The sequence below is a fragment of the Mytilus californianus genome, unplaced genomic scaffold (genome assembly GCF_021869535.1).
Source record: "Mytilus californianus isolate M0D057914Y unplaced genomic scaffold, xbMytCali1.0.p SCAF_5, whole genome shotgun sequence".
NCBI lineage: Eukaryota > Metazoa > Mollusca > Bivalvia > Mytilida > Mytilidae > Mytilus > Mytilus californianus.
This window is the reverse complement of record NW_026262701.1, coordinates 18,939,805-18,954,071: the sequence shown is the minus strand read 5'-3', so window position 1 is coordinate 18,954,071 and position 14,267 is coordinate 18,939,805. Positions and strand designations below refer to the sequence as shown.

At 33.0% G+C, this 14,267-nt stretch overlaps 1 protein-coding gene across 2 annotated transcripts in view; it reads right to left on the bottom strand.

Moving 5' to 3' along the window:
• The window catches only part of LOC127701405 (uncharacterized), a 49,301-nt gene extending 38,416 nt beyond the window's left edge, over positions 1 to 10,885 (bottom strand). For both annotated transcript variants that reach the window (XM_052205270.1, XM_052205271.1), the window contains exon 1: positions 10,716 to 10,885. The gene's annotated coding sequence lies outside the window, so the exon portion shown is untranslated. The remainder of the gene's footprint in view (positions 1 to 10,715) is intronic.
• Between the last annotated feature and the right edge of the window lie 3,382 nt (positions 10,886 to 14,267).

Genomic DNA, 14,267 nt, shown 5'->3' with positions numbered 1-14,267 from the left:
GCAAAAAAAAACGAAATTAAAGACATTTTCAACAGTCTACACATTTCTAGTTTCTTAGAAATTAAAATCAAGTTTGTTTAGCAGTGGTATTGTATGCAACAGTAAAGGAGCGTCTTATAATTCAAACATATATATAGAGGTATTTTATCAATATATGATACCTATACTATGTTTTCATCTGCTACTATACACTTTAGAGTCTTCATGTGTAACAATTATGGAATTGGTGTAAACGGAACAAATCTATACAAAATCTCTTGATTTTTATTTAAAGAAATGTATGAATGTTGTGGATATTCGAATATCACATTTTGAAGAAAAAAAATTGAAATAGATAAAAGAGTACATAATCATGATAATACGCCCATTTATAGAATAAGAAATAAACTTCAAGTACTCTCAAAACGGTAATTTGAAACGGCAGACAAAACAGCCAACTATGTTGTGGTAATATGCCGTATATACTACACGGAAGTTCTTAATCTACATCGAAGTCTGTTGGCTCCACAGAGAGTCATATAGTAAACACATATATCATAACCATATCACAGGCTAAGGTCTTTTCTGAACATTTGAAAGTCCCTACTTTGTATTGGTTACCTAAACAACACAAAAATACTAGTAAAATATCGTTTCATCTCGGCCTCTAGTAAGTGTTCTACAACTAATTTTTCAGCGCTTTTTACTAGTTCCTTAACTTCTTTCAAAGAACTTATCATTATCTCTTGTAATAAAATATATTTTTGGAGTGTAAAATATTCTTTGGATGTTTTAGATAAATTACGTGCTTCGATTGATCTTTTTATTCTATTGACAGTTTTAACTTTTCGACTCTTTACACTACACTGCCACACAATCTTATTAAACATACATTTTTCCAAATGGTCGTTTGATAAATCTGATTGCAAATATATTTGCTGCAACTCATTTAAAGCCTTTTTCTCCATTTTCTCCAATGAGAAAAGTGAATATGCTAGATATACTTACTGGGGGTGTGATGAGATGATTGAAGCGGTTGATAACATTTATATACGTTTCGGCAATAATTTTATCGGCAGGTAGTAGGTTTTCTAATGTGCACCAATATCGTCCCATTAATAGCAGATTTGTTCGTGTGCGGTTACGGATGGCTGTTTATGAACAAGAGTTTTCTAAATATACTGCTGAAAATTACCAAAAGAAGAAACTTTCTTTAAATTAATCAAATATAAACGGTAATAACTGTCCTTTCCAAGATTTAGATAAATGTATTTCAGGAAACTCTTCACACAAAAATTACGACAAAAGGGACGATTTTTTACCTCCTATTGTTGATTTTCCTTTTTTGAACGGCGTTGTTCCTTTGGCACCATATTACTGTGTTTATATATCAGAACTCGTTCACTATGCCCGTGTCTGTTGTGACGTTTTGGATTTCAATGAACGTAATCTTTGCATTACTGGTAAATTATCAAGTCAGGGATTTCATTACAACAAATTACTAAAAACATTTACTAAATTCTTCCGTAGATACACAGATTTTGTCTGGAAGTTTGGCTCTACCTGTAAAAAACTAATTTTAAACGGGGTAGCACGTTCTTATTTTTACGGAGATATTGTTTACCGAGCCCGGAAATCGAAATACGATCAGGGTAAACTTATCGATCCTTAAAAAAAACTTCTTTTAAAGGTTACGAGTTCAACACTGTAATTAGGTTTTTTATTTTTGTTTTTTTATAAATATTGGTTTTTGTATCAGTGAATTAAAATCAAACTAAATACTTTTTTTATATACTGTACACATTTTGTTATTAGTTGTTATTGCCTTTGTACTAGCTGTCAGTAACTGCGATTACTCTCAGATCTGTACTTAGTGTCCTTTTTGTTGTAGGGTGTATAAATACCCTGCCACGTCCGGTCTGTGTTTTTGGTAGATTTTTTTCTTCTTTGTATCGATCTGATGAGTGAAGCCCTTTTCAACTGATTAATATAGTTTGTTCTTATGTTGTACCGTAACACCACTGTCCCATGTGAGGGAGAGGGTTTGGCGCCAACAAACTAGTTTAACCCCGCCATATTCTGTATGAGCCTTTCCTACGTCAGGAGTCTGTAGTTCAGTGGTTGTCGTTTGTTGATGTATATCATATTTTTTCGTTCTTTGTTTTGTACATACTTCAGGCCGTAAGTTGTCTCGTTTGAGTTGTTTTACATTTGTCATTTCGGGGCCTTTTATAGCTGACTACATGTATGCGGTATGGGTTTTGTTTGCCCATTGTTGAAGGCCGGAAGGTGACCTATAGTTGTAAAAATGTATGTCATTTAGTCTCTGGTGGAGAGTTGCCTTATTGGCAATCATACCACACTTTCTTATTTTTATATGGATCAGATTTAAATAAATGTGAAAAACTGCATTTGAAAAATTAAGAATGAAATTAATTACAAATGAAGTAAAAAAAGGTAAAACGATTCTTAAATAAACTATACAATGCATTGATATTTTTGTCACTTATTAGTTATTCTAAATACGTTTGTCTTGATAACCCACAGATCATCAATATAACTGGTTCAAAGTTTCCAGTCGTTTTATTTCGTTTTGTTGTTGTACGTTGTCTGTGACAAACCGATTTAGAAATAATGGAATCTAAAAGTTCTTCGTAAATCATGTGTCCTCATTTGTTTGTGTAGCTATATTTTAAAAGTAATATGTTTATGTTTGACGAATCCCATCTCATATACGATAGGAATCATTCCTTCCGTGACGATTAATAATCATCCAGAACTATGCAGTGCAGTGACACTCAGAATGCTTTTTAAACTGCATTTCGTTTTTTTTTATTGGGTACCAAGTGTGCGTAAATGTTAGGTTGTGGACTAATTTCTTTTATCTTTTTCACAAACGTAAAGATACTATCAGATGCAAACAAAGTGCTTATGGTGAGGGACTAATAACTTCCTTAACCCACATACTTGTTGTCAATAGAATGGAATTCTTTGCGACTGTATTACAAGTGAGAAGTGAGACGAAATTGTATTTCAAAATAAAATGTCAAAAAATTATATTTGGGGTATATTTCAAGCAGACAGAATCCAACGACAAAAATAATGAAATGAATCCAAAGAAATACTTATATTTTACAAAAATAATCGGGTGTTTTTACATTTTTACATTATGTCAAATTCTAAATCGTTAACAGTCTTTTATCTCCTAAATCTCCACTATGATTAACAGTCTAAACTATTACTGTGTGCAACAATATAATACATAAAAAATTCATTCGAATTGGCATAACTGCAGTTTGCAAAACATACGGTACGAAATGGCAAACATATAAAAGTATACGCCATCTATATAGTAAATGCCATGCATACATTAAAGGTTTCCGTATTACAAGTAATAGCTAACATTTCATCAATATAATACGTATTGATATACATATAATACTCTCATATGGATTTAGGTGGTATACCTATAAGTTTTCGTATAGTAAACAAAAATTGTCAGGGTCCGAAATTATTATGGTATGTAATGGTTAATGTAAATTTCCAATATGATAGTGGTACAAACTTACTATAATTCGCTCATATTTCAAATACGGAAAATAAAAAGGAGTTTAAATTATAGAACATTTTATTTCTAGTGATCAACATTGAAAGTTTTAGTTTGGCCTCAATCAGACAGTTTTTTAGCATCAATACATAGGATACAAGCTCTAAAACAATGTACATAAGACTTCTGAAACCATGTCTAATTACGGCATAATAACTTTGTTTGTTTAAATCCATTTTATATAGTACTTCATTTGTCTTCATATAGTTTACAATTAATGGCAAAGTTATTGCTTTTAATAAAAACTTACGAGAATGAAACTATTGCAATACCTTAAGACATAGAACGCACTAAACTGACCCAGCAAACAGATTCATTATACATGCTACGCTAAAAGACAAACTGTAAGGTAGATCTTTTAATTAAATGAAATACATTTGTTTCATAAAAGTGTCTATTCAAAGGGTAAATTGTATGAGTCATTCATTTTTTGAAGTCGGGATTGTTAGCTGTCTTAATTGGTCGTTGTGAGACGAATATAGTATTAACAAATAGGTTCAGTATTTCATAATTGTTTTGAAGTGTCATCCATTGATTCCATGACCTTCAAGTATTATTTTGATAAAAATAACTTATGCTTTACCTTATAATGTTATTAGGAATAATGCGTTATGCATTTTTTGACTCATGCATTAGATTTAATTTATAAACTCATTTGTACAGTTATACAATGATCTATAAAAATAATCGATGTCATCAAAACAGTGTATGTTTATGCCGATTATTGATTTTTTTTTCTTAGGTCTTGTTTAAACGGAAATTAAAAGTTGTATGGTAATTTTCAGGTAGCATTTTTGTCAGCAAGTTACAAGATAATTTTACAAAATACTAATTTTATTCAATTTCAGATAGGATTTGGAAAGTGAATTTAAATACACTATTTTTATCTAGCATGACAGATTTTTTTTTTTTTAATCAATTTCATCTTTCAAAAAGATTCAAATACTATAAAACTGATTATATATCATGGGCGGGGTATTTTTATATTTAATTTTTTTTTTTCACTAGACCATACATTCCATTTCCAAATGTGATGTTCTTCATGACAGCAACATGCACAAAACAGAAATAAAAATGCATATATTGTGGATCATTTTTAAGAGTCAAAGGAGCTGTCATTAAATTTTAAATTCAAGAGAAATTCGAACTTATTTTTCGTAATTGATTTTTTTTTTTACTTCGACAGTAATAAAATGATTGAAAGTAAGTAACTTTGAAATATATATATATATATATATGTAACACTCAGAAACGTGTCCTTCCCCCCAAACGTGTCCGATTCCCCCAAACGTGCCCACATGACGTCACTGAACTGCAAAACAAGTCTTAATGTAAAAGGGCGCCAAAGCGTGTCATTTGTATGAACGCCCAAACGTGTCCATTTTTTAAAAAACACCTAAACGTGTCCAATCCCCCAAACGTGTCCATATCAACCTTCATTTTTTTTCTTTAAATGAACTATCATTCGTGTCCATATTATAAATACGTACGTTATTTGGTTATTGCTTTTCATTAACGTAAACTCATTTTACTATTTCATTAAAAAAAAAAAAATTACTTTAGGTCTTTTTTTAACAGTATAACGGTTAAAGTGGGGCGTCTGCTCAGCTATGTAGGATGTATATGTAAGCAGCCACGCTCAGTTAATTTGTGGATATTAAATCGGATACTTCGTGTAGGTAGAATGTCCCTTTCTCTGCAGATTGAAACCTTTCTGACAACTCTTTCATGGTGCCATCCGTTGTATTTCGGAAGGCAACAATTTTGTCCCTATTGATTTTTTTCTTGTGGCAGTTAAGATTTCCTCAACTTTTATTTAAAACGGCCTCTAATACAAAACTGAGATTGAAGAAGTGTTTTACTGAAGTGATAAAAAAACGATCTTTACTCGCTCTTAAATATTATTAATATCCAAACTAGTGTTAATCCCGAATACCCGTAAAAATTTAGGCCCAATCATAAATTCCATGTATAATAATAGAACCTATCTACAGTATTAATTGATTGTTAATTGATTGATTGATTGATTGATTGCTTAACGTCCAGTTGCAAATATTTCATGCATATTCAGGACGAGAACAAATTACCAATAAATAAAATAGGCAGGTTCTGTAATAGAGGCGTCCGGGATGAAGGTCGAAGAAATTTAAACTGCCACGGGAAATGAGGGTATATTGGATTGGGACAAAAATTTAGCCATGCAACAGGTCATCTACGGACCCCTCGAAGAGTTGTTGCAAGGGTTCTTAACGTGCAAAGAGCGTGGCACTCTTTTTAAACGAGGCATCGGATGTAACGTCCCCATTCTGACCGGACGTGGTTGCAAATTTGTATATCCCGCACAGCCTAACGGACGTCCCACTTTGGCGAGGGTTTTACTGCCGGCCGGAGGAAGACCAATGGTGTTCATACTTCTATTCTTGGGGATCATTAATTGTTAACATGATGTCGTTCAAATAATGCATGAAATATTTGGCACTGGACGTTATGTCTCTCGTTTGTGTGTCTTTGGTGATGCTCGAAACCTAAAAAAAACCCGAAAACCAGTTAATGATTTGGCCGAGAGCTTTTAAAATATCAGAACTGTTGAAAAAAGGGAAGTCAATTTTGCAAAAAGCCCGCCGTATAACACAGGATTATTATGAAAATGCATCGTCTTAGATTTTATTTGTACAAAATAATTCACTTGGTAAACGATTAATTCAACTGTACTAAAATGATTTGTATGTTCGCTTTAAATATGCATGAATTACTTGCAACTGGACAATAAACAATTACAGTCAAAAGTTAATTTATGTGTTACTGATTAAATTTGCAATTATGATAATCATTAACAAACGGCGTTGAACAAACTAATGCTAATAAATAAGCACTTCATCAAATGTGTCCCCCATCATGGAATTGCCGTTAACATGTACATACATGTATTAGCGCTAATATACGTGAGACGTTCTGGCGTTTAACAGTGGACACGTTTTTTGGCGAATAACAACTATCGGACACGTTTTGGGGGTTATGAAATCGGACACGTTTGGGCAACATTTAATATTACGGACACGTATAAACCAATGAATTGCAATGTTTATGTTTTTTTTCTAATTACGCATGACATATTTGCCACTGGACATTAAGCAATCAATATTCAATAGTTAATTATGTGTTGCAAATTTAGCTTGCAATTATGCTTAATAAAAAATAACTTGCGTTGAACAAATTAATGCTAATAAATTAACACTTTATTAACAGTGAAGCACCGTGAAAATTTACGGACCGTGCGATGGCTGTATAGCCAGTCAAGGTCGTTAAAAACTCCCATCAACAAAATTTACAAGATGAAATGTATTAAATTTTTAATTGTGAAATTAAAATTATCTGAACTTTATATAAAAAATTATAAATTCCGCTGCAAGTAAAAAATAACTTTTTATTGTGGGATTCTTTTTTAACCTGATGTCTATTTATATGAAAGCAGAAATGACTGTGCACAGTGTAGCTTGTCTTGGACATTTATCGATACGGATTACTAAACTTTCCTCCAGATTTCTTTGGGTAGCTACTTTGATTTTTTAAGAATTCAACCGAACTCGACGTCTTTTATCGTATATAATTGCCGTAAACGTTTTTGACTTCACGGAGTTATATTGGCGCTAAGAGTTTTGAGACGTTGTGGCGTTTTTATCTGGACACGTTTTGGCGAATAACAATTATCGGACACGTTTGGGGATGTGAAATCGGACACGTTTGGGCGATTTATGATTTGAAGGACACGTTTGGGGGCAATAGACACGTTTGGGGGAATCGGACACGTTTGGGGGGAAAGACACGTTTGGGAGTGTTACATATATATATATATCTGGATTCTACCAGAGCATTCGGTTACGATATTTAAATTTTCAAACTTCAAAATGCAAGGTGAACCGAGTATTTTAAAATTTGAAACTTTTCTTTCGAGGACGGATAAATACTAGTATTGTAGTCACAGGGTGTACTGTACGATTATGTTTCTCTCACGATTTAAACAAAAACGATTAGTGCAATGTACCAAATAGACATGGCGAAAAATTACACACAAATAAATCAACGAATGGTGCATCAACATTTATCAAATTAGTCAAAACTGGTATAGATGACTGCAGAGTGTTGACGAAAAACCCTTTTATACACTGTTCCATATAGTTTTTAAAAGGTAATACGTTGATGCTTATTTATATTCATCTTTATCGTACATTTTAATATATAAAATTCCTCTCTAGAAGTAGTTATAGCAAAAACCCAATAAGTATCGCATGGTGAACAGAACGGTAATTTGCTATAACACAACATCATAACTGATACAATAATTTAGATATTTGTGAAACCATCAGATAAATAAATGTTTTATCAAAAATTGTAGAATGATTGTTGATTATGATATATGTATTAGTATTGCAACATAAAAATGCTAACCCCCCCCCCCCCCCAAGGGTGACTGGGGAATAAAAGTATGGTCACCATTGGTCTTCCTCCGACCGGCAGTAAAACCCTTGCTAAAGAGGGGCGTTCGTTTGGCTGTACGGGATGTACAAATTTGCAGCCACGTCCGGTCAGAATGGGAACGTAAAATCCGATGCCTCGTGTACAGAGAGTGCCACGCTCTTTGCACGTTAAGAACCCTTGCAACAACTCTTTGAGGGGTCCTTAGGTGATCTGTTACAAGGCTAAATTTCTGTCCCTATCCAATTTCCCGTGGCAGTCCAAATTTTTCCGACCTTGGTCCCGGACGCCTCTATTACAGAACCTGTATTGTATTTATTGTTAATGTGTTCTCGTCCTGTATATGCATGAACTATTTGCCACTGGACGTTAAGCAACCAACAATCAATCAATCAATAAAAATGCTAAAATTAATTTATCGGAACGATTACGCAACGGAGATGCATGTCTCTTCTCAATTACACTAAATGCTTAATTATACAAGTGAGAGGTTTAGCAAGCTATAAAACCAGGCTTAATCCACCATTTTCTATAAAAGGAAATGCCTGTACCAAATCAGGAATATGACAGTTGTTTTCCGTTCGTTTGATGTGTTTGAGCTTTTGATTTTGTAATTTGATAAAGGACTTCTCGTTTTGAATTTTCATTGGAGTTCGGTATTCTTGTTAGTTTACTTTATACTATCGCAGCAGACACAAATACAGAGTGAAAGACGTAAGAGAGATATCCCTTACACATGTATGTTATCTTAATGTTAAATGTGATAGTTGTTAAAGTTATACTTATTTTTTTTGAGGAAATCATTATTAAAAAAATGTGATTTAAGGAATTCAGAGAAGAAGAAACAAGAATGTGTCCATAGTACACGGATGCCCCACTCGCACTATCATTTTCTATGTTCAGTGGACCGTGAAATAGGGGTCAAAACTCTAATTTGGCAGTAAAATTAGAAAGATCATATCATAGGGAACATGTGTACTAAGTTTCAAGTTGATTGGACTTCAACTTCAGCAAAAACTACCTTGACAAAAAACTTTAACCTGAAGCGGGACAGACGGACGAACGAACGAACGGACGAACGAACGGAGGCACAGACCGAAAAAACATAATGCCCCTCTACTATCGTAGGGGGCATAAAAATAGTTCGTATAAAAAAAGATGTGGTAAGATTGCAAATGAAACAGCTCTCCGCCAGGGACCAAATGAAGTAGAAGGTGAAAATTATAAAGTCTATACCAACATTTGTATAAACAAATAATTGGTCATGTTTATATTTAATTTCTAGACGACACACGACGACTACATAAACTATGAGAACGAGAAAAAATAGTTGCATTCAACACATCTAATGAATGAATCAAATAAGGCTGTTTAATCTATGTGTTTTTCTGTAGGCCTTGTCATGTCTTTCTTGGAGAAGTTGGTGTAGCCGTTGGCTGGACGTTTTCTGTAGACCTTGTCATGTCTTTCTTGGAGAAGTTGGTGTAGCCGTTGGCTGTACGTTTTCTGTAGACCTTGTCATGTCTTTCTTCGAAAAGTTGGTGTAGCCGTTGTCTGTACGTTTTCTGTAGACCTTGTCATGTCTTTCTTGGAGAAGTTGATGTAGCCGTTGGCTGTACGTTTTCTGTAGACCTTGTCATGTCTTTCTTAAAGAAGTTGATGTAGCCGTTGGCTGTACGTTTTCTGTAGATCTTGTCATGTCTTTCTTGGAGAAGTTGGTGTAGCCGTTGTCTGTACGTTTTCTGTAGACCTTGTCATGTCTTTCTTGGAGAAGTTGGTGTAGTCGTTGTCTGTACGTTTTCTGTAGACCCTGTCATGTCTTTCTTGGAGAAGTTGGTGTAGTCGTTGTCTGTACGTTTTCTGTAGACCTTGTCATGTCTTTCTTGGAGAAGTTGGTGTAGCCGTTGGCTGTACGTTTTCTGTAGACCTTGTCATGTCTTTCTTGGAGAAGTTGTTGTAGCCGTTGGCTGTACGTTTTCTGTAGACCTTGTCATGTCTTTCTTAAAGAAGTTGATGTAGCCGTTGTCTGTACGTTTTCTTTAGACCTTGTCATGTCTTTCTTGGAGAAGTTGGTGTAGCCGTTGGCTGTACGTTTTCTGTAGACCTTGTCATGTCTTTCTTGGAGAAGTTGGTGTAGCCGTTGGCTGTACGTTTTCTGTAGACCTTGTCATGTCTTTCTTGGAGAAGTTGGTGTAGCCGTTGTCTGTACGTTTTCTTTAGACCTTGTCATGTCTTTCTTGGAGAAGTTGGTGTAGCCGTTGGCGGTACGTTTTCTGTAGACCTTGTCATGTCTTTCTTGGAGAAGTTGGTGTAGCCGTTGGCGGTACGTTTGCCTTTCAATCAGTATACTATGAAAATCTGGTACGAATCACACAATATGTGGTATTTGTATAAATTCAAGATTATATGAGGGATTTCAATATTTATTAAATCATCTAATCGACATTAAAAAGAAAAAAAAGACATGTTTTGATATCATTAAACTTGGAATAATTGCTATACATCAAAAATAATTTAAAATCTTCCCATCCCCGAAAGATATGGAGAAAACATCAGGTTCAACTGATAGTAAATCACAAAAAAATAGTAATAGATTTGCGTAAAAATCTATATATAAAACGTATGTAATACATAATGATTATATAAGTTAACCTACCTTGATTTCTAATGTTGAGATCTTCTTTTGCCACAATACAGTTTTTAACAGACGATCGCTTAACTTTCATAGCATTGCATTTTCCTCAAATTTGTCAATTGATTTTTCAGGGTGTTGATCACTGTGGTCTTAGTACACAAACATGAGTTCACATTGGTAAGACGGTCTGAAAGTTAATTATCTAAACATCTTTAAACTAATTACATAATGCTTTTTATCTAATTAACTGTGAATTTATCTAAACGACTTCACCTGTTTCTAGCGATAAACAGATGCAAATTAATGGAATAATATTGACATAAAAGCATTTTGTATAGATAGTATACACTGTTAATACATTTCTGAACAGCTTAATTACTTTCTAGTACTGAGGTAACGATAAATATGTTTAAAGAAGCACAGAAAGGCAAATGTATATAGGAAACGAGCATGAGGCAAGTGCATGGTAATACAAAATACTATTACCATCCAATTATAATGATGTATTTTCTGTTTCTTTTAATATATTGATTGATGGAAGCAAGGTGACTACTTGTAGATGGAAATTTCTATCATTTTCTTAGTCAGTTTTAACTCGTTCGCCGTTATAAAAGCAGCAATCACAGCGTTTGCCTTCGATTTATAGTTAGTATAGTTGAACAATGCCATAACTCAATGGTTGTGTTTGTCCCGTTTACAATTTGGTACGCCATAGACGTGGAAAAAAGTTCAATAGATGATAAGCAGTTGATAGTAAAGTGTGTAAAAACAGACTTAGAATCAGCAGATTGCAATCATGACTAAAATATGAGAAATTCTACCCTATCTTATTATATAGTAATTTTTGGTCATTCAGGCAATTGTATGCTGATCTTATATTGAACGTTTTTAAACATATATGGTGAGGTTGCGAATGAGTATCTGAACACTTCTTACTTACCACAAAGACAGTAGTTCTGAAATCACTGCATAACAAGTTTTATCGAGGTATTTGGCTAGTCCGGAGAGTATTTGTTTTACCTAAGCCTTTATAATATGTATTTTGTGATCTTCATTTCACATGTATGATTATTGTTATCAAGCAACAGGATTTGCTCAAACTTGCGCTAGAGGATTCTCAATCTTTAGCAGAATTATTTGTTAGCATTGTGTTGAGGACTGTGACCTTCAAATGTGAAATAACAATAAAATCATTGGTCCTTTGTTTATGAATAGTTTTTTTTTCCGATTTTTTATCAAAGTTTTTAAATTTCAAAATTCCATAATTTTGAAAATTTTACAAATAATTCAGATTTTGAAATTCTAATAAAAACTTGCTTTAAAGTTTAAAAGTAAAGATATACTTAGCTTAATCTGCAGTTTTGATCATTTCTCTTTCATCGCACGAGACAGAAATAAATTCAAATGTGAAATTACAGAAATTATATATACTAACTGCAATTATTTTTAATGTATTGGGTAACCTCGGATTAATCATATTATTTTACTTTTTGTTTGTTATCAAAGTCTATAAATAAAGGCAACAGTAGTATACCGGTCTTCAAAGGTAATAAATCGATTGAGAGAAAAACAAATACGTGTTACAAACTAAACCCAAGGGAAACACATAAACTATAAGATGAAAACAATTGAACAACAGGAACACTGAAGTGCAACAAAAACAAACGCCAGCATACATAGAAACGAACTATTTGATAACAACTGCCACATTCCTGACTTGGTACAGGACATTTTAAGAAAAGATGGTGGGTTGAACCTGATTTAATGGCTAGCCAAATCTCCCGCTTTATGACAATCTTCAAAAATATCGCTAAAATTACAATACTACGTTACAGAAATACAGCACAAACACACGTAAGAACATTCATCACAGAGAAACGCACAAACAAATAATATAATAGTCGACACAACATGCAAACCGCAGAACAATAACGAACATATTCCATCAACGACAGACATCATAGGATATCAAAAACAGTGACGCGCTTACGTAACTAACATGCAATATCGAACTTTATTGCGTTTATTCAAAGGAGCAATGCATTATACAAAAAATGAACAACGATTGTATTGCTGTTCAACTTATATTTCCAGTCAGGTGTTCAACATAGAGCTAATGTTCAAACGTCACTTAGTATCGATTGACTGGAATTATTTTCTAAATATAAATCATGTTTCTTGAACTGTTAATGTCTAATAAATAATATTGTGTTTTAGTAGATCTGGTTTTCTTCTCTTGCATTTCTTGGGTTCATCAATGAATCTCTGCGGTGTGTGTGTACCGGGGAAACAAAAGGAGTGCATTTACACTTTGCTGTTTTGGAAAATCAAATGATCGATGAAAGAGTTAATGTTTACAAAAGAAGCTAACAATATTACCATCTCGTGTTTTAGTTGCAATTTAAGGGTTTTTTTTCAGTTTAATTGAATATAGAGCTTATCATTGTTTATAGTTTTACACTCCAATGGTATTTCATCACGGATTCCATGGACACCACATTGTCATATGGATTTGCTGTTTAATATATAAAAGAGTATAAAAATGATACGAAATGCAAAACATCCCGAATCTATGAAGAAAGAAATGTATAATTACTATGTGTATAACACTTGTTTCGGGAATAACTTTCATTAGGTACGTTCGATAACAAATTTAAGAAAGCAAAACATCCAAAAATGTTGAACAGCTACATAAGTAGAACATTATTTTATATATAATTTTTCTTGAGATAAAAAAAAATGAGAAGAACATTAAGCAAAAGAATTCCGTAAAAAGATCACTAATTTTGTAAACCAGTGTTAGATATTAAAATGTAATGGGGTAATTGCAGATAAAGCCGGAGCAGTTATCACTATCTAATCTTTCTTACATGATAATATATTGAAATTAGCGTTGAGTTTAAGGAAATGGATATAGAAATGGATTTGTTGTGTGTAGAAACAAAAAAGATACAGTATATAGAAAAATTAAGGTCAGGAAAGTACCATGATGTACTGATTATATGTCACGATAAGTTATGAAATGTATTCAACTCTTTGGGTTATATATATATGTTCAGGACCATATGCGTATTTGGACCATACGGTATGGTCATGATCATATGCGTATATACTCATTTGGTTCGCCCATACGCATATGGTCCGGTTTATGGACACGAAAAACGATGAAAAGTCATCCCATAAATTAAGAGTTTCTAACAATTATTTGTTTTTACTTATTCAATCGTATTGTATCATTGTTACATGATTAATGTTTTAAAATGAATTTTAATTACAAGTTAGAAGTACATTGAAATCATTTTTACATGGTCATTATTGATTTGTCCTTAAATTTGTACGAAACGCAATATGTCTACTTATGAAAATAATTGTAAAAAATATCTAAATGGACTGTTTCACAAGAAGTCAAACTTGACTCACAGAAACTTTGGTCATTGAAAACTGCTTTCTCATTTTAAATTTACTTTGGTGTTTTTATTAAATCAAAATTTCTTAAATATGTCAAATTGTTGTTATTTATTTAATGTGTTCTTGTTCCTATTGATACGATCTTACAATAATACAAAAATCGTA